Source organism: Bos javanicus, chromosome X (assembly GCF_032452875.1).
Source record: "Bos javanicus breed banteng chromosome X, ARS-OSU_banteng_1.0, whole genome shotgun sequence".
Lineage (NCBI taxonomy): Eukaryota > Metazoa > Chordata > Mammalia > Artiodactyla > Bovidae > Bos > Bos javanicus.
Genome location: NC_083897.1, coordinates 21475837 through 21497837, shown reverse-complemented (window position 1 = coordinate 21497837; position 22001 = coordinate 21475837).

Genomic DNA, 22001 nt, shown 5'->3' with positions numbered 1-22001 from the left:
ATAGACATTTTTCCAAAGAAGACATGCAAATGGCCAACAAGCACATGAACATCACCAATTAGTAAGGGAAATTTAAATCAAAACCACAATAAAATACCACCTCATATCCACCTTACTATCAAAAAACAGAAAATGACAAGTGTTGTCAAGGATGTAGACAAATTGCCACCCTCATGCACTGTTGGTGGCAGTATAAAATGTTGCAGTCGCTATGAAAAACAGTATGTGGTTCCTCAAAAAATTAAAAATCGAATTACCATATGATCTAGAAGTTCACTTCTGGATATATAATCAAAAGAATTGCAAGCAGGGTCTCTAAGAGCTATGCGTACGCCCATGTTCATAGCAGCATTATTCACAGCAGCCTAAAAAGTAAAGGCAATTCAAGTATCCATCATCATATGAGTGAATAAGCAAAATGTGGTCTATTTGTACAATGGAGTATTACTTAGCCTTAAAAAGGGAGGAAATTCTGACACATGCTATCACCTGGAATAACCTTGAGGATATTATGCTAAGCGAAATAAGCCAGACACTGAAGGACAAATACTGACAAGAAAAGACTCAAATTCATAGAGTCAGAAAGAGAGTAGCAGGGAATGGGGAGTTATTGAAGGGGCATAGAGTTTCAGTTTTGCAAGATGAAAGTTCTCAAGATTGATCCCACAGCGTTGTAAACACACTTAACACTATGGAATTATATACTCAAAATTGTTAAGATGGTAAATTTCATGTTATGTATATTTTGACTGTAATTAACAATTGAAAAAGGAAAAATATGCATGAAACAATGGTTTTCAAGACACTGAACATCAGGCAACAAAAAACAGCAACCAGAGTAGTAGTCAAGGTAAACCCTAGGACTGCCATAGCTTACTACCTGGATAAACTCTGTAGTCCTTGGAGCAAGGAAGGGGAACCCAGGTAGAGTCTGGTGGTCGTCCTGAGTTGAGGACATAAAACTGGGAGTCCAGAGAGACCAGGGTGGCTAAGGATCAGAGGGTAGAACCCCAGGGATGAGAGAGCTGCATTGAAAGAGAGCTTCAGATGCTCTAGGGAATCTCTCTTAAACTTTATCTGAGTACCTAGAAAGAAATCAAACTTAAGAGGTGAGGGACTGAACCACCCCTAAATGATGAGGGACAGCAATGCTCAAAATTCACATTTTATATGTTGTGGAATATGGAATACACCAGAGAAATCAGTACCACCACAAATGTAACAAACACATCATCACCTCCCGAAAGTGCACTGTTTGGACTGCTAAATCATGTCCAAAAAGGTTCTCTGGTGTCCCTTTATAATAATCCCTGCCTCTCACTCCTCTCCATACCCTATCCCATCCCCAGAAAATCACTAATCTCATTTTGACATGAGAGATTAATTTGCATTTTCCAGAATTTTATATAAATGGAATGAAACAGTACCTTTTGTTTCCTCGGGCATCTTGCACCCAGCATCATTATTGGGAGATTCAGCCATGTTCTTGTGTTTATCAATAGCTTGTTCCTTTCTCTTGCTAAGAAGAATTCCACTACAGGGGTAAACCACAATTTATTATTTATTCTTTCACTTTTTAATGAATATTTGGGTCATTTCTTGTTTTATTTCAATTACCTGTTTTTTCCTTATAAATAAAACTGATATGAATATTCCTGTAGAAGTCTCTTTGAACATATGCTTTCATTTCTCTTGGTTTAGCACCTCATAGTGAAATGATTAAGAAGTATAGTAGGTGCATGTTTAACATTTTAAGGAACTTCCAAGCTGTTTCCAATGTAGTTACACATTTTACATTCCCACCAGCAATGTATGAGGGTTCCAGTTACTCTATGTCTTTGCCAACACAGAGTCACTCGAATTTTAAACATTTTAATAGATGTGGTGGTATCTTATTGTGATTTTGACTTGCATGTCTCTAATAACTGATATTGACCCTTCCTATGCTTATTTGACATCCATATATCTTCTTTGGTGAAATGTCTTTTCCAATGTTTTGCCCATTTATTAAAATTGGATTGTTCAGGAACTTCCCTGATTGTCCAGGATCTAAGACTCTGCACTCGCAATGCAGTGGAACCAGGTTCGATCCCTGGTCAGGGAACTAGATCCCACATGCCACAATTAAAGAGCCCCCACAACTAAGACCCGGTGCAGCCAAATAAATAAATATTAAAATAAAATAAGTCACCCTGCTAATTTAACTTATATGCAGGGTACATCATGAGAAACGCTGGGCTAGAAGAAGCACAAGCTGGAATCAAGATTGCCGGGAGAAATATCAATAACCTCAGATATGCAGATGACACCACCCTTATGGCAGAAAGTGAAGAGGAACTAAAAAGCCTCTTGATGAAAGTGAAAGAGGAAAGTGAAAAAGTTGGCTTAAAGCTCAACATTCAGAAAACTAAGATCATGGCATAAGGTCCCATCAATTCATGGCAAATAGATAGGGAAACAGTGGAAACAGTGGCTGACTTTATTTTGGGGGGCTCCAAAATCACTGCACATGGTGACTGCAGCCATGAAAGTAAAAGACGCTTGCTCCTTGGAAAGAAAGTTATGACCAACATAGACAGCATATTAAAAAGCAGAAACATTACTTTGTCAACAAAGGTCCATCTAGTCAAGGCTATGGTTTTTCCAGTAGTCATGTATGGATGTCAGAGTTGGACTATAAAGAAAGCTGAGCACCGAAGAATTCATGCTTTTGAACTGTGATGTTGGAGAAGACTCTTGAGAGTCCCTTGGACTGCAAGGAGATCCAACCAGTCAATCCTAAAAGAAATCAGTCCTGAATATTCATTGGAAGGACTGATGTTGAAACTGAAACTCCAATACTTTGGCCACGTGATGCGAAGAGCTGACTCATTGGAAAAGACCCTGATGCTGGGAAAGATTGAAGGCAGGAGGAGAAGGGGATGACAGAGGATGAGAGGGTTGGATGGCATCACCAACTCAATAGACATGAGTTTGGGTAGGCTCCAGGGATTGGTGATGAACAGGGAGGCCTGGGGTGCTGCGGTTTATGGGGTCCCAAAGAGTTGGACATGACTGAGTGACTGAAATGAACTGAACTGATCCACTCCTTCCAGTACCATTTACTTATAAGATTATTCCTTTACCATTAAAATCCTTTTGCACCTTTGTCAAGTGAGCATATATGTCTGGGTCTACTTCTAAACTCTCTGTTCTGTACCACTGATCTGTATGTTCACATTTATGACAGAACCACACTGTCTTGATTACTGACTTTATAATAATGAAGTTCAACTAACAGTATAAGGCTTATAACTGAAAAATGGAAATAGTCTGCTTTCCAGTGCCTTCCTATGAATCTCCATCCTTCTCCACACCCAAGTCTCACTATCTAGGAGCCCACCAAGAGTCACCTCATTAGAACAAAAGTCACTCTTATCACCCAGGAAATCCCAAGAGATTTAGGAGCTCTGGGTCAGGAATCAGGGTCAAAGATCAAATATTACAACGAAAAATGTCCTTACCACTCTTCTTATCACTTCGGAGTTTTAGGAACTCTGTGCCAGGAACTAGGGGCAGAAAGCAATATATTTTTTTTATTATTTCACATATATCTCATATTTGTTTTACTTTTATTTTTACCTATTTGCTTCTTTATACTTAAACTGGGACTCCCGGAGGCAATGAAAAGTAGCTTTATATCTACTTTATGTATTTTTATATAGCTTTGGCCTCTCGATGCAACTTTTTAATCAGTAATTTTAGACTACTTACATCTCATATAATTATTAATATGACTAGATCTAGATCTACCTCTTGTTATCAGTTTTACTGTTCTCATCTGTTCTTTGTTCCTCTTTCTGCCTTCTTTTGGATAGAGGATTTTTAACAATTCCACTTATCTCCTTTTTATGGCTCATTATAAAGCAAATTTCTTGTTTTATTTTAGTGGTTGCTTTAGGAATTATCATATACGTATTTCATATATCATATTCTGGCTTCAAATGATAGTATACCACTACAAGAACTTTGCTGTCATTGTTATTGTTGCTCATTCAGTCGTGTCCAACTCTTTGCGACCCCACGGACTGCAGCACGCCAGGCTTCCCTGTCCTTCACCACCTACTGGAGCTTGCTCAAACTCATGTCCATTGAGTCAGTGATGCCATCCAACCAGTCTCGTCCTCTGTCGTCCCCTTCTCCTCCTGCCTTCAGGTTTTCCCAGCATCAGGATCTTTAAAGTATCATATTTCTATTTCTCAAGCTAAGTCAATTTTGCTTTCTCTAGCCCACAGCTTTGGCTCCTATTGGAGAGTGTTGTGTTAGCACTGAGATACCATTATGAAGGTATAAAGTTAGAGAACCAAATGACCTATACAAACTCTGGTCTAGCCATCCTTTCTCTCCGTAAGTTCCCTGAGAGAGAGATAGACACGAGTTGAAGCAGGAAAACAAAGTAATGGTTCATTATCACCTGGGATTTAAGTTTTAAATCCCAGTGCAAACATCAAATGAGCATGGCCAGAGCACATTAGGTATTTATTTCCTTTTTCCTGGGCTAGAGTCCTAAGTGTCCCTCATCCCCAAATGCAAATACACATCTCAGAACTTTACCTTTCAAATGACAAATTAAACCATTCCGTTATCCTTTTCTCTGTATTCCAAAACTTGTCAGAAATTCTTCAGAGATAGATTATAGTGGGCCAAGCAGTTAGCTCAGTTAAAGCATCATATCACTAAGGCCAAGGTCAGATACTTAATCTTCTTTTGAGCTACTTGGCCCAGTGCCTACTGATCACAGGGAGAAAAAAGGGAGGGTATGTGGGTTAAATAGTAGAAACCTACCCCGTTTTGGAGAGCACATCTTTAAGAACATGCCTGAGTGATTTGGGGTTGGCAATATCCTCCCTGTGTAGGAAGGCCACTGCAATATTTACCTGTATAACTACATGAAAATGAGCTTGAGTCCTGTCCAGAGGATGCATATGCTAAAGCCACCCTTTAAATGCCAGCATAAATACTTTGTGTGTAAGGATCTCCTATTCAGAGAAAAAGCCTCTGGGATCTGAGAAAGAGGCTTGAATTCCCTAAACCAGATTGTTCAAAGTATTGGAATATGCTGTCTTTTCAATAACAAAGGAGCATGACTTTGATCATGCTTATTTTCATTATGAATGATTATTTCTATTACACTATCCCTCCAAGGGATGGTACCAAAGGATTTCCTGAATCTTTAAAAATCTATTTCTAGATATCATCAATGAAATGAATACTCAGATTAGTTAGATTTCCTAATTAGCTTGGAAGAAGACCTACGTTGCCTTTAATGAAATTTCTGGAACAGGGAAGCAAATGCTATTGCAACAATGGGATAGTATATGTTCTGGCTTAGAATAGTGCTTATTAATTCACATAAGAGAAACAATTTCCTCATAACATCATTAAGGGAGCCCTGAAGGCAGAGACAATACTGATAGATGGCAAGAATAAACATCAGAAGTGTTTTCCAAGTATACCATGTGTTCTAATTGTCCACTTACCAGTTAAGTCACAAAGAAAGTCTTGGTTTGTAATTTTATGCTGGCATTGTGAATAAAAGTACTACTGCTGATATAACAGCCAATAATGTGTGTTGCAAAGCACATCAACTTTTTATGTAAAAATTATTTCATGTAGTTCTTCAATGAAAAGTTAGTACACATTACTTTCTCCATTTAGGGAATCATTCTATTAAGTCAGTCTATAAAAATTTGTTAATTATTCTTGATTTTAGAGAACCTAAAGTTCTTCATTGGCCAAAGAGACAATAGATTTTTTGAAAGTTTATGGGAGATACTTTCATAAGAGGAGCTCTTTGGATTTAATATAGGGCCTTTTGGTGAGCCATTTAACCTCAGTAAGTCTCCATTTACTCATCTGAAATGGTAAAATAGAGCTAATAATATGGAGAAGGCAATAGCAACCCACTCCAGTACTCTTGCCTGGAAAATCCTGTGGATGGAGGAGCCTGGTAGGCTTCAGTCCATGGGGTCGCTAAGAGTCGGACACGACTGAGCAACTTCACTTTCACTTTTCACTTTCCTGCATTGGAGAAGGAAATGGCAACCCACTCCAGTGTTCTTGCCAGGAGAATCCCAGGGACGGTGGAGCCTGGTGGGCTGCCGTCTATGGGGTCGCACAGAGTCGGACACGACTGAAGCGACTTAGCAGCAGTAGCAGCAGGTGTGCTAAAATAAGCTTTCATTTGCCCCTCCAGATATTTGCTTGCTGTTTCTTTACCCAACTTTTTAGCCAGGAAGCTAACTTTGTATGGGCTTCATCAATGGGCTTCCTTGATTTCTGGCATCAAGTTGGGTTCATTCTATGGGAATCACAGACAGGATGACAGAGGTCATCAAGAGAATGTTGTCAGGGCCTTTATTCTTTCTAGCTCCCTCCCTACTAGCTTATCCTGAGTTGGCTACATCCTTTTGCCTAGAGTAAGAGTCTCTTTACCCTTGTGTGATGGCCCTCTCCAAACAGTTATACTTTCTACTCTCTTCTCTTGCCCGTTTAGGCCTAGGGCCCTAGAAACTTAGCAGTGATAATGGCTACCATCTAAGAGAGCTTCAACATCACTTGTTGGTTTCCCTTTAACCTTATGGCCACACCTATATAAATAGTACCATTGTTAATCTTCTCAGTTACTCCAATTGAGTATGTTATTCCTGCTGGCACCATGACTGGATACCTTAGGGCACAGATTGTCTGCAGGACTAAATGAAAGGTCATAATGAAAAATATGAAGCATACACAAACATTAAGTCTTCTATCTTTATCAGAAGTCAGGTGTTGAATAACATAAGTGGCCACTGAAGAAGATCCAGGTAGCCCTAAAGCATGAGATTAAAATGAAATTCAACCAGACTGCAACTAGCCAACTTACAAAAGTTAAGTTGCCAGGGCTGAAGAAACTGATAAGGAGTAAGCAGAAAGAGAAACACATGTGAGGTAGCCATTGGAATAAAACATGAAGCAGTGAAAGCTCTCAAATAAGACAGAAGAGGGATGTGACAGGACATAACCCAAGACAACCTCCCAAGACAACCCTCTACCCTTGCCCCAGTCTCTGAGTAACGTTGTACCTCCACCATTGAGAGTACAGAGCACCATTGTGCCTCTAAAGCCCAGACCTTGGCTTTCATTTCTCCAGTAGTTTCTGTGCCCCACATTGTCCACTACAGTAGAGCATATCCATAGTCAGTTTAGGGGCTTCCCTGGTGGTTCAGCTGTAAAGAATCTCGCCTGCCAATGCAGGAGACACAGGTTCAATCCCTGGGTGGGGATGATCCCCTGGAGGAGGAAATGTCAACCCACTCCAGTATTCTTGCCTGGGAAATCCCATGGACAAAAGGGCCTGGTGGGCTACAGTCCATAGGGTCTCAAAGAGTCGGACATGACTGAGCACATGCACACACACACACACACACACACATATACACACAGAGATTAAGAGTATTCACTACTTTGCTTCCACCTCAGTGCAATTTGGGGGTTAAAGTGCTCTTTAATCTCTTCTACACCATCCCTGTTTCACCATTCTTATATTCTGCAGCTCACCCTCTGACCCTTTGGATTACCTGCTTTTATGGTTCATTCATACCATTCCACTTCCAGAGGGTTGAGCTAGTTTCCTATCACACATAAATGCTTGAAAAAGCAGAGGCATTGCCTATTCTGGGCCCAGGCCCACTCTCACCTTCAAGCTAATATTAATTTCCTTGAAGCTTTGTGAATTCCAAGTCAGCATCCCTGTACTATGCCTGCTGAAACTTTCTGAACTAGATCCTCCTCTGCCCAGTAACCAGAAGCCATTCTCTTCCTCCCCTCAATCCTGGCAGCTGCTTCAGTCCCCCAGTCCACTCAATCCTGAGCAGCTTTGAGACCTAACAATTATTCTCTTCAGGTTGCTATCCCTTTGACAACTCTTCCCCTCCCTCAGCTCTTTTGTACCACCTGAAGCTCACAAACTCTCAAACCTTTCTAGAACAAGTCTCTGCTAGATAATATGACAATACAACAGTAACAATCTACAACTCAATTATAAGTCAGTTTCCCTGGCCCCAGATAGCAGCTACTGCCATATCTACATATGAATTTAAGGGAGAGGGACTCTGCCAGAGAGCATGGAGAAAAATCAGGTCTTTGAAGTATAAGTCACATGTCACAAAGAGAGCTAGGTGGCTTTTCCTATAAAGTAGAAGCAAGATGCTCACCATTACTAATTATCAGAGAAATGCAAATCAAAATTACAATGAGGTTAAGATGCTCAATGGCACTAATCATCAGAGAAATGCAATGAGGGATCACCTCACACTGGCCAGAATAGCTATCCTTAAAAAGTTCCAAATAATAAATGCTGGGAAAGTTGTGGAGAAAAGGGAACCCTCCTACACTGTTGGTGGGAATGTAAATTGGTGCTGTCACTGTGGATAACAGTGTGAACATTCCTCAAAAAACTAAAAATAGAGTTACCATGTGATCCAGCAATCCCACTTTGGGGCATATATCCAGAAAAGGTGAAAACTGTAATTTGAAAAGATACAGGCAACCCCCAATGTTCACAGCAGCACCATTTATAATAGCCAAGACATGGAAGCAACCAAAGTGTCCATCAACAGAGGAATGGATAAAGAAGATGCAGTATATATATGTGTGTGTGTGTATACATATATATTATAATGAAACATTACTCAGCCATAAAAAAATGAAATCTTGTCATTTGTGACAACATAGATGGATCTGGAGTGAATTATGCTAAGTGAAATGTCAGACAAAGAGGAATACCACATGATTTCACTTATATGTGGACTGTAAAAAACAAACAAACAAAATGAAAACAGACTCACAAATACAGAGAACAAACAGATATTTGCCAGAGGGGAGGAGAGATTGAGTGAAATAGGTGAAGATAGTTAAGAAGTACAAACTTCCAGTTATAAAACAAGACACAGAGATATAATACTGCATGAGGAATTTAGTTAAAAATATTTTTAATATTTAATAATTTTATATGGGCACAGATGGTTACTAGACATATCATGGTGGTCATTTCATAACGTATGTAAACGTCAAATCATTATGTAGTACACCTGAAACTAACATAATACTGTAGGTCAACTATGTCAAATAATTAAAAGAAAATAATAAAAATACATTTAATTAATGTGAAAGGAAGAATCAAGAAATAAAAAAGAGAAGAAACAAATAATCAATGAATAGTAAATTGTAAGCCTACAATTTACATATAACCATATAACCATACCAATAATTACATTAAATGCAAATAGATGGACTAAATTCTCCAATCAAAATTGCAGTGATTCTCAGGATAAACAAAAAAAGACATACTCAGACACAAGTAGACTATAAGTAAAGGCTGGAAAAAAATACCATCAAAATATTGATATCAGGCATAAGAAAGCTGGAGTAAATACATTGCTGCTGCTGCTAAGTCGCTTCAGTCATGTCCGACTCTGTGACCCCATAGACGGCAGCCTACCAGGCTCCCCGTCCCTGGGATTCTCCAGGCAAGAACACTGGAGTGGGTTGCCATTTCCTTCTCCAATGCAGGAAAGTGAAAAGTGAAAGTGAAGTCGCTCAGTTGTGTCCTGACTCTTTGTGACCCCATGGACTGTACCCTACCAGGCTCCTCTGTCCATGGGATTTTCCAGGCAATAGTACTGGAGTGGATTGCCATTTCCTTCTCCAGGGGATCTTCCTGACCCAGGGATGAAACCCGGGTCTCCCACATTGTAGTCAGATGCTTAACCATCTGAGCCACCAGGGAAGTCTGTTAACTAAACTTACAGTGATAATCATTTTGCAACACACACATATATCAAATGATTACGTTATATAGTTTAAACTTATACAATGTTATATGTCAATTATACCTCCATTTAAAAAATTTTTTAAAGAATTAATATTTTAGGGATACATAAACTTTATAAATATATGTGAGCTTTAAACAACAAGAGATTGACTGCAAAGTGGCATGAGGGAACATTTTGAAATGAAAGATATGTTCTATATTATTATTGTGATAGTGGTTACACTACTACATACATCAAATTGTTCACTTAAAATTGACAAATGTTAATGCTTACACTTAATGAAAAATAACGAAATTAAAAGCAAAACATTCAATATAAATATAACATATATGAGTATGTATGTTAGCCTTGAATGTACACACTAAGTGGCAGTTAGTTTTCATTTGGTGTATCCTCATCAGAAATGTACACTCCAGGGGAAATTAGTGTTTATAGGACTCTAATCAGGAATCCACACCACTTACATGACTACACCAAGTGGTTTTAAAATCTTATCCAAATATGCATCCAAATGTTCAATATTTAGCATAAGCACTGTTAGAAACAAACAACTTTATGGAGAAATTAATCGTGTAGAAGAAAATTTAAACAGGTACCTCTGTCCTGAAATGAACAAGGTGTAGTAGTAGTAATGCGTGTGTGCTCAGTCATGTCCGACTCTCTGTGACCCCATGGACTGTAGCCTGCCAGGCTCCTCTGTCGACACATGGGATTCTCCAGGCAAGAATACTGGAGTGGGTTGCCATTTCCTCCTCCAGGGGATCTTCCTGAGCCAGGGATCAAACTCCCTTCTGTATCTCCTGCACTGGCAGGTAGATTCTATACCACTAGTGCCACCTGGGAAGCCCAAACAAGGTATAACAATCTGGCAAAGCCATCAGTCTGATACCTATGAAGAGCACCCTGAATATGCTTGTTTTCAGTTTAAAAGAGAACCCTGTCACCATTCCAGCTAGGAAACTGGCTAATCATGTCACAAGAATGTTAGTTCCATCCTCCTCAGAATGAACCTCATACAAAGTGCTTGCTGGAAAACCTAAAAGGACAAAGAATGCAGTACTGTGCAGTTTTTCTGCCTGCTTCCTAGTGAATAGCTGTACTTGATGCAGAATTTAGGCTGAGACTTGCCATCATTGTCACATACCACCCAGTGGTAAGCTGGGGAGAAGCATGTTACTGCCACCTCCAACTGTCAGAAGCCAATTTCCCAGGTGGTTCAGATGGTAAAGAACCTGCCTGCCAATGCAGGAGCTGCAGGAGACACAGGTTCAATCCCTGGGTCAGGAAGTTCCCCTGGTGGAGGCCATGGCAATTCACTTCAATATTCTTGCCTGGAGAATCCCTTGGACAGAGGAGCCTGGCGAGCTGCAGTCCATAGGGTTGCAAAGAGTCGGACATAACTAAATCAACATAGCACGCGTGCACGCAACGATACTGTGCATAGCCAGAGAAGCTTGAATCAGTTCATAGCAGCATCCCATTTTATCCAGAAAAGTCCTCACGTTCCTTCTTTGCTTCTATTACTCATGTAGTTTAAAATAGGTAAATTTCATATCAGACAAGTTCCTAGATCTAAGCTTTCCACTCAATTTCCCTGACTTCTCCAGTAAAGCCTCTTTTCTTCTGGATCTTGCTCACAAAGTCAGCTTTACCACAGGCAATTTATAGGGAACAATTAATACTGTGATTTTAGGTGCCTTTCAACTGTTACAATATTAAACTCTGCATGAAATCCTTATGAACAGCATGTCTACAAGCAATAATGTTGAAACAAGCCCGCCCAAAGGACACTGATTAGTCTTGATCATGGCTGCATGTTTTGTAAATATAAAGTTTTATTGGAGCAGAGCAACACCCCTTCATTTATGTATTGCGCATGGCTGCTTTAGATCTATAATGGCAGATCTGCATAGCTGAGACAGAGACCATATGGCCCACAAAGCCAAACATATTTCCTATCTGGACCTTCACAAAAGTTTGCCAACTGATTCACTGAAACAGTGCCACTTCTAAACCAGTAATTGCTACATTTGACTACATAGGAATCACCATTAAAAAAAAAAAAAAGAATCACCATTAATATCTGTTTTTATAGTTGCTAGTTCCTCCATTTTAGATTCTTTTTTTGAAAATTTCTTCTGAATTTTTTAATGCTTCATCCATTTAAGATTTCCTCACTTTTGAATAACTACTTAAATTTTCTTCTGCTTACCATTTCAGTTATATTCTATATTTTTGAATGTATATTTTCTCATTTTTCATTTATAAATAGTAACAGTTTGTAAATTTATCTTGATTCCCTGTTTAGCCTAAGATTTATTTTAAAAGGTGTTTTGAAGATTCTAAGTAGACAGAACCTATTTTTTGATACACTTTCTTTACTGATTTGTTATTGCATTACATTTGAGGCAGAGAATTTGATCTATATGATTTTTACTTTTGGAGATTTGTAGATCCTTTGTAGCTTAACATGTAGTCAGTCTTTAAGACATTTCCAAGTGAGTTTGAAAATAATACTTATGTTTTTTTCAGTAAAATGTTTATATATATATTAGATAAAATTTGTTAATTATATTATTCAAATTCTTTTGTCTACTAGAATTGCCATTTTATGAGAAATATATTTGTCTTAATACGTTTGGGCTGCTACCAAAAACATAACATAGAGAAGATGGTTTAAACAACAGACAGTTACTTCTCACAGTTCTGGAAGTTGGGAAGTTAATATCAAGGTGCTAGCAGATTCAGTGTTTGGTAAGGACCTGCTTCCTGGTTTGTAGATAGCCATTATGATATAATAAGAAATACATATTTTGCTCATTATCCCCAGATCCCGACCACAGCTCCCAAAATTTTTGTAATTTCCTAAGCAATACAGGTGCCAGGAGAATCTTTTGTCCTAATATTTGGTATTTGACCTCAGAGATCCTAAATCCCTTGGAATCCCCTGAGTGACAAGAGCATGTTCTTTTTCTAATGAGGTAATTCTTGGTGGGCTCCTAGATAGCTCCTATATGGGGGTGGGTCACACGAAAGATGAAGCCATGATTAGAAGCTTAGAACTTCAAGCTCTAACCCTCATCCTCCAGGGAGGGGAGAGAATCTAGAGATTGAGAATAATCAATCATGGCTACCTAGTGAAGCCTCCATAAAAATCCTGAAAGTACTGAGTTCAAAGAACTTCCAGGTTGGTGGTATACCTGGGGACAGCATGGAAAATCTATGCACCTCTCCCTCACACCTTGCCTTGTGCATCTGTTAATCTGGCTGTTCTTGAGTTGTATTCATTTATAATAAACTGGTAATCTAGTAAGTAAACTGCTTTCCAGAGTTCTGTGAGACAGTCTAACAAATTATCAAACCCAAGGAGGAGGTAAAGAGAACTGTAAATTTATAACTGATGGTCAGAAGCACCAGAGGCTCAGGTTAGCAACTGGCATTGAAATGGGGGGCAGTCTTGTGGAACGTAGCCCTTATCCTACGGATCTGACACTAACTCATGGTAGATAGTGTTAGAATTGAATTGAATTGTAAAACATTCAGCTGGTGTCTGCACAGAATTGGAGAATTCTTGGTATAGGAAAAAAGCCCAAATATTCGTTGCCCAGAAGTATGTCATAGTAGCAGAGACTGAAGAAACAGAGTTTTTCCATTCAGCCATCTTCTCTCTGTGTCCTCATATTGTGGAAGGCGGTAGAGAGCTCGCTGGTATCTCTTTTATAAGGAGACTAATTCCATTCATGAGGGCTCCACCCTCATGACCTAGTCACCTCCAAAAGGGTCCCCCACTTCCAAATACCATCACAATGGGGAATTAGGATTTAAACATATGAAATTTGAGGGCACACAATCATTCAGTTGAAGAAGGCCTTATCTCTCCTTGCTATACTCTGGAATTCTGCATTCACTTGGGTATATCGTTCCCTTTCTCCTTTACCTTTCGCTTCTCTTCATTTCTCAGCTATTTGTAAGGCTTCCATTTGTAAGACAACCATTTTGCCTTTTTGCATTTCTTTTTCTTGGGGATGGTTTTGGCCATCACCTCCTGTACAATGCTATGAAACTCTGTCTATAGTTCTTCAGGCACTCTGTCTACCAGATATAATCCCTTAAATCTATTTGTCACCTCCACTGTATTATCATAAGAGATTTGATTTAGGCCATACTTTAATGGTCTAGTGGTTTTCCCTACTTTCTTCAATTTAAGTCTGAATTTTGCAGTAAGGAGCTCATGATCTGAGCCACAGTCAGCTTTAGGTCTTGTTTTTGCTGACTGTATAGAGCTTCCCCATCTTCAGCTGCAAAGAATATAATCAATCTGATTTCAGTATTGACCATCTGGTAATGTCCATGTGTAGAGTGGTCTCTTGTGCTTTTGGAAAAGGGTATTTTCTATGACCAGTGTTTCCGCTTGACAAAACTCTGTTAGCCTTTGCCTTGCTTCATTTTGTACTCTAAGGCCAAACTTGCCTGCTACTCCAGGTATCTCTTGACTTCCTACTTTTGCATTCCAGTCCCATACGATGAAAAGGACATTTTTTTTGGTGTTAGTTCTAGAAAGTCTTGTAGGTCTTTATAGAACCAGTCACCTTCAGCTTCTCCAGCACCCCTTGGTTTCCGTGATGTTGAATGGTTTGCCTTGGAAACGAACTGAGATCATTCTGTTGTTTTTGAGGTTGCTCCCAAGTACTGCATTTCAGACTCTTTTGTTGACTATGAGGGCTACTCCCTTTCTTCTAAAGGGCTCTTGCCTACAGTAGTATATACAATGGTCATCTGAATTAAATTTGCCCGTTCCTGTCCATTTTAGTTCACTGATTCCTATGATGTTGATATTCACTCTTTCCATCTCCTGCTTGACCATATCCAATTTACCTTGATTCATAGACCTAACATTCCAGGTTCCTATGCAATATTGTTCTTTACACCATTGAACTTTACTTTCACCACCAGACATATCTAAAACTGAGCATCATTTCTGTTTAGCCCAGCCACTTCACTCTTTCTGGAGCCATTAGTACTTGCCTTCTGCTCTTCCTCAGTATCATATTGGACACCTGGGTGGCTCATCTTCTGGTGTCATACCTTTTTGCCTTTTCATATTATTCATTGGATTCTCACAGCAAGAATACTGAAGCGGTTTTCCATTCTCTCCTCCAGTGGACCAGGTATTGTCAGAACTCTCCACTATGACCCTTCCATCTTGGTGGCCTTACATGGCATGGCTCATAGCTTCATTTAGTTGTGAACCCCTTCACCAAAGCAAGGCTGTGATTCATAAAGGGGAACAATAAAATGGAAAAGACTAGAGATCTCTTCAGGAAAATTGGAAATATCAAGGAAATATTCCATGCAAGGATGGACACAATAAAGGACAGGAACAGTAAGAACCTAACAGAGGCTAAAGAGATTAATAAGAGGTGGCAAGAATACACAGAAGAACTATACAAAAAAAGATCTGAATGACCCGGATAACCACAATGGTGTGATCACTCACCTAAAGCCAGACATCCTGGAGTGCAAAGTCAAGAGGGCCTTAGAAAGCATCACTACAAACAAAGCTAGTGGAGGTGATGGAATTCCAGCTGAGCTATTTCAAATCCTAAAAGATGATGCTGTCAAACGGCTGCTCTCAATATGTCAGCAAATTTGAAAAACTCAGCAGTGACCACAGAACTGGAAAAGGTCAATTTTCATTCCAATCCTAAAGAAAGGCAATGCCAAAGAATGCTCAAACTACTGGATGATTGCTTTCATTTTGCATGCTAGTAAGGTAATGTTCAAAATCCTTCAAACTAGGCTTCAGTAGTATGTGAACCGAGAACTTCCAGATGTACAACCTGGGTTTAGAAAAGGCAGAGGAACCAGAGATCAAATTGCCAACATTCACCGGATCATAGAGAAAGCAACAGAATTCCAGAAAAATATCTACTTTTGCCTCATTGACTACGTGAAAGCCTTTGACTGTGTGGATCACAATAAACTGTGGGAAATTCTTAAAGAGATGGAGATGCCAAACCACCTTACCTGCCCCTGAGAGACCTGTATGAGGGTCAAGAAACAACAGTTAGAACTGGACATAGAATCACTGACTGGCTCAAAATTGGGAAAGGAGTTTGACAAGGCTATATATGGTCACCCTGTCTATTTAACTTATATACAGAATATATCATATGAAATACCATGCTGGATGAATCACAAGTTGTAATCAAGATTGTGGGGAGAAATATTAATAAACTCAGATATGCAGATGATACACCTCTAATGGCAGAAAGTGAAGAGGCACTAAAGAGCCTCTTGATAAGGTGAAGAAGAAAGTGAATAAGCTGGCTTGAAACTCAACATTCAGAACACAAAGGTCATGGCCTTGGGTCCCATCACTTCATGGCGAATAGAACAGGGAAATGTAGAAGTAGTAACAGATTTGATTTTCTTGGTCTCCAAAATCACTGCAGATGGTGACTGCAGCCATGAAATTAAAAGATGCTTGCTCTTTGGAAGGAAAGCTATAATAAACCTAGAAAGCATAATAAAAAGCAAAGACGTCATTTTGTCAACAAAGGTTTGTGTAGTCAAAGCTATGGTTTTTCCAGTAGTCATGTACAGATGTGAGAGTTGGACCATAAAGAAGGCTGAGCACCAAATAATTGACACTTTTGAACTGTGGTGTTGGAGAAGATTCTTGAAAGTCCCTTGGACTACAAGGAAATCAGACCAGTCAATCCTAAAAGTAATCAACCCTGAATATTCATTGGAAGGACTGATGCTGAAACTCCAATACTTTGGCCACCTGATGCAAAGAGCCAACTCATTCAAAAAGACCCTGATTCAAGGAAAGATTGAAGGCAAAAGGAGAAGAGGGTGGCAGAGGATGAGATGGTTAGATGGCATCACTGACTCAATGCACATGAGTTTGACCAAACTACAGGAGACAGAGAAGGACAGGGCAGCCTGGCGTGTTGCAGTCATGGGGTGGCAAAGAGTTAGACACAATTCAGCTACTGGAAAACAACAACAATAATCATTCAATGGTACTCTACACCTTTTCCCACAAAATTCATGTCCTTCTTACATGCAAAATACATTTATCCCATCCCAAAATACCCAAACGTCTTAGCGTATTGTAGCATCAACTTTAAATTCTAAGTCTAAGATGCTGAAGCTGAAACTCAAATACTTTGGACACTAATGCGAAGAACTGACTCATTTGAAAAGACCCTGATGCTGGGAAAGATTGAGGGCAGAAGGAGAATGGGATGACAGAGGATGAGATGGTTGCATAGCATCAACAACTAACTCAATGGACATGAGTTTGGGTAACCTCTGGGAGTTGGTGATGGACCGGGAAGCCTGGCGTGCTGCAGTCCATGGGTTGCGAAGAGTCAGACACAACTGAGCGACTGAACTGAACTGAAAATCTACCTAAATATTAACTAAATCAGATATGGTTGAGCCTCAAGGTATGATTCCTCCTGGGAAAAATGCCTGTTCAACTGCAAACCTGTGAAACCAAAAACATTATGTGCTTCTAAAATACAATGATGGGACAAGCATAAGATAGACATTCTTATTTCAAAAAATAAAAATAGGAAAGAAGAAAGGAGTGATGGATCCCAAATAAATCTAAAACCTAATGGGGCAAAGTCCATAAGACTTTAAAGTCTTGCGACTAATCCTTTGGCTCATTGCTCTGCCTTCCAGGCCCTTTGGGGTGGCAACATCACCCACATAGCTTTGTAGGACAGCTTCACAGAGGTGTTAAGCTGGGGAGCCCAGTGGCTCTCTTGGTTGGAGTCCCAGGCTGGTTGCACAAGGACAGTTCCAGCAGTTCCCGCAGCCCCACCTCCAAGGCTATGCTGCACAGAGTTCATCCCTGTGTACTGAGTGAGGGTATCCTGGCCCTCTTGAACTGAAGAGACAACCCTACCCTTTGAACTTTCTGTTGTTTTAAGCCATAAATTATGTGGTAATGTTATAATAACCTCAGGAAATTAATATAACAAGGAGTACTCCAAGTAGCTTAGATAAGGCTGAGAGAAGTCAACTGAAATTTCAGTTGCTTACTTCCACAGGGGAGACTGAATTTGTAGTTTCAGTTCAGCTAAGTCACCCTGCTTATTTAACGTACATGCAGAGTACATCATGAGAAACGCTGGGCTGCAAGAAGCACAAGCTGGAATCAAGATTGCCAGGAGAAAGATCAATCACCTCAGATATGCAGATGACACCACCCTTATGGCAGAAAGGGAAGAGGAACTAAAAAGCCTCTTGATGAAAATGAAAATAGAGAGTGAAAAAGTTGGCTTAAAGCTCAACATTCAGAAAACGAAGATCATGGCATCCAGTCCCACCACTTCATGGGAAATAGATGGGGAAACAGTGGAAACAGTGTCAGACTTTATTTTTCTGAGCTCCAAAATCACTGCAGATGGTGACTGCAGCCATGAAATTTAAAGACGCTTACTCCTTGGAAGGAAAGTTATGACCAACCTAGATAGCGTATTCAAAAGCAGAGACATTACTTTGCCAACAAAGGTCCGTCTAATCAAGGCTATGGTTTTTCCAGTGGTCATGTATGGATGTGAGAGTTGGACTGTGAAGAAGGCTGAGCGCCGAAGAATTGATGCTTTTGAACTGTGGTGTTGGAGAAGACTCTTGAGAGTCCCTTGGACTGCAAGGAGATCCAACCAGTCCATTCTGAAGGAGATCAGCCCTGGGATTTCTTTGGAAGGAATGATGCTAAAGTTGAAACTCCAGTACTTTGGCCACCTCATGTGAAGAGTTGACTCATTGGAAAAGACTCTGATGCTGGGAGGGATTGGGGTCCAGAGGAGAAGGGGACGACAGAGGATGAGATGGCTAGATGGCATCAATGACTCAATGGACGTGAGTCTGAGTGAACTCCAGGAGTTAGTGATGGACAGGGAGGCCTGGCGTGCTGCGATTCATGGGGTGGCAAAGAGTCGGACACGACTGAGCGACTGAACTGAACTGAAGCTAACTGATAAAACAAACAAAAATAAATAATGTTCTTCAGAAAAATAAAACAGAACCCAGAGTCTCTAAAAACAGACCACTCAAAATGTCTAGAACACAAGAGAAAATTATTCTACATATATATAAAAATGGAAACATCACCCATGTCTCTTAAAAGAGACAATTAATGGAAACCAACCCCAAGATGATTCATATGTTGGAAATAGCCACACACAAAAAAAGGAGATCATAAAGCTAGGACTTCTCTGGTGGCACAGTGGATAAGAATTCACCTGCCAATGCAGGGGACACAAGTTCAATCCCTGGTCAGGGAAGATTCCACATGCCATGGGGCAGCTAAGCCGGAGGGCCACAACTACTGAGTCCACACACTAGAGCTCACAAGCTGAAACTATGAGCCTGCTGAAGTCTGTGCACTCTGGGGTCCATAAGCCACAAATACTGAGCCTGTTTGCCACAAATACTGAAGCCCTCATGTCTAGAGCCTGTGCTCCACAAGAGGAGCCCCCACAATGAGAAGCCCACACACCACAACTAAGAGTAGCCTCCATTCACTGCAACTAGAGAAAGCCTGTGCACAAAAAGCAACAAAGATCCAGCACAGCCAAAAATAAATAAATAATTTAAAAGCTATCATTATAAGCATGCTCAAGGAGCTAAAGGCCAATTTATTTTCAATGAGTAAAAAGATAGAAAATCTCAATAAAGTAACGTAAACTCTAAGAGAGAAACAAATACAGATTTTAGAACTGAGAAATATAGTATCTAAAATTTTCTAAATCATTTGATGTTTGGAAATGATAAAGGAAACAGTGAAATTGAAGACAGATCAATAGAAATTATTCATCATGAGGTCAGAAAGAAATAAGATTGAAAACATAAACAAAAAAACAGACAACATTTTTGAAAAACAACTTATCAAAACTGATGAGATGAAATAATATTAATATTCATATTTTTTTAAGAAATTGGCTTTAGTATCAAAACTCTTTCCAAAATTAAAGCCCTAGACCCAATGATGAATCCTAAAAGGTATTAAAGAATGGCATCACACTAAATTTAGACAGATTATTTCTGAAAATAAAGGAGGGAACACAGTTTATTTTATGATGGCAACATAATCCTGAAACCAAAGCCTGACACAGACATTACCAAAAACAGAAAACTACAGATGGATAAACGTACTTTCAAAATGACCCTGGGACGCCATTATGAATTAATTTTCTCCTCAAGGGTCTGTGCCAGAAAGTAGCTTCACAGAGAGGGCTACTCCCCAAACCCAGGCTATCTCCTTTCTCTCCCACTCCCTCATACACATTCATGTACATCAGCCTGAACGTTCAGGCACTGTCTGCAGCCTATTCACTTGGTCTCACCTCAGGCTAAGACCATATACAACAGCCGTGTGATCAGCCCTCACGAGGAAAGACCTGGGGAAGAAGCCTGTACACATTTTGAGAAAGGGCTTGAGGCAAAGAATTTCAGCATCCTAATGCCTCACCTATGATCTAGAAAGTTGGTGGAGTTGGTATTCAGATGGGCATGTGACCATGGTACAATGAACTTCTCACACCTTAGAAAGGGGAACAGCTGAAGGAGAGCCAGAGCAGGGCTCGCTAAAAGCATAGGGCCCAAAGCAGGGCACCTTTTATCTAGGTATGACGTAAGTTCTGTGAAATGTGCAGATCTATATGAAAACCCTGTAACAGTTCAGTTCAGTCGCTCAGTCATGTCCGACTCTTTGCAACCCCATGGACCACAGCAGACTAGGCCTCCCTGTCCATCACCAACTCCTGGAGTTTACTCAAAATAAACTCCATTGAGTCAGTAATGCCATCCAACCATCTCATCCTCTGTCAGCCCCTTCTCCTGCCCTCAATCTTTCCCAGCGTCAGGGACTTTTCAAATGAGTCAGTTCTTCGCATCAGGTGGCCAAAGTATTGGAGTTTCAGCTTCAACATCAGTCCTTCCAATGAACACTCAGAATTGATCTCCTTTAGGATGGACTGGTTGGATCTCCTTGCAATCCAAGGGACTCTCAAGAGTCTTCTCCAACACCACAGTTCAAAAGCATCAATTCTTCTGTGCTCAGCTTTCTTTGTAGTCCAACTCTCACATCCATACATGACCACTGGAAAAACCATAGCCTTGACTAGATGGACCTTTGTTGGCAAAGTAATGTCTCTGCTTTTGAATATGCTGTCTAGGTTGGTCAGAACTTTTCTTCCAAGGAGTAAGCGTCTTTTAATTTCATGACTGCAGTCACCATCTGCAGTGATTTTGGAGCCCCCCCAAAAAAAAGTCAGCCACTGTTTCTACCATTTCCCCATCTATTTGCCATGAAGTAATGGGACCAGATGCCATGATCTTAGTTTTCTGAATGCTGAGCTTTAAGCCAACATTTTCACTCTCCTCTTTCACTTTCATCAAGAGACTCTTTAGTTCTTTGCTTTCTGCCATAAGGGTGGTGTCATCTGCATATCTCAGGTTATTGATATTTCTCCCATCAATCTTGATTCCAGCTTGTGCTTCTTCCAGCCCAGCATTTCTCATGATGTACTCTGCATATAAGTTAAATAACCAGGGTGACCATATACAGCCTTGACGTACTCCTTTTCCTATTTGGAACCAGTCTGTTGTTCCATGTCCAGTTCTAACTGTTGCTTCCTGACCTGCATACAGATTTCTCAAGAGGCAGGTCAGGTGGTCTGGTATTCCCATCTCTTTCAGAATTTTCCAATTTGTTGTGATCCACACAGTCAAAGGCTTTGGCATAGTCAATAAAGCAGAAATAGATGTTTTTCTGGAACTCGCTTGCTTTCTCCATGATCCAGCGGATGTTGGCAATTTGATCTCTGGTTCCTCTGCCTTTTCTAGAACCAGCTTGAACATCTGGAAGTTCACAGTTCACGTATTGCTGAAGCCTGGCTTGGAGAATTTTGAGCATGACTTTACTAGTGTGTGAGATGAGTGCAATTGTGTGGTAGTTTGAGCATTCTTTGGCATTGCCTTTCTTTGGGATTGGAATGAAAACTGACCTTTTCCAGTCCTGTGGCCACTGCTGAGTTTTCCAAATGTGCTGGCATATTGAGTGCAGCACTTTCACAGCATCATCTTTCAGGATTTGAAATAGTTCAACTGGAATTCCAT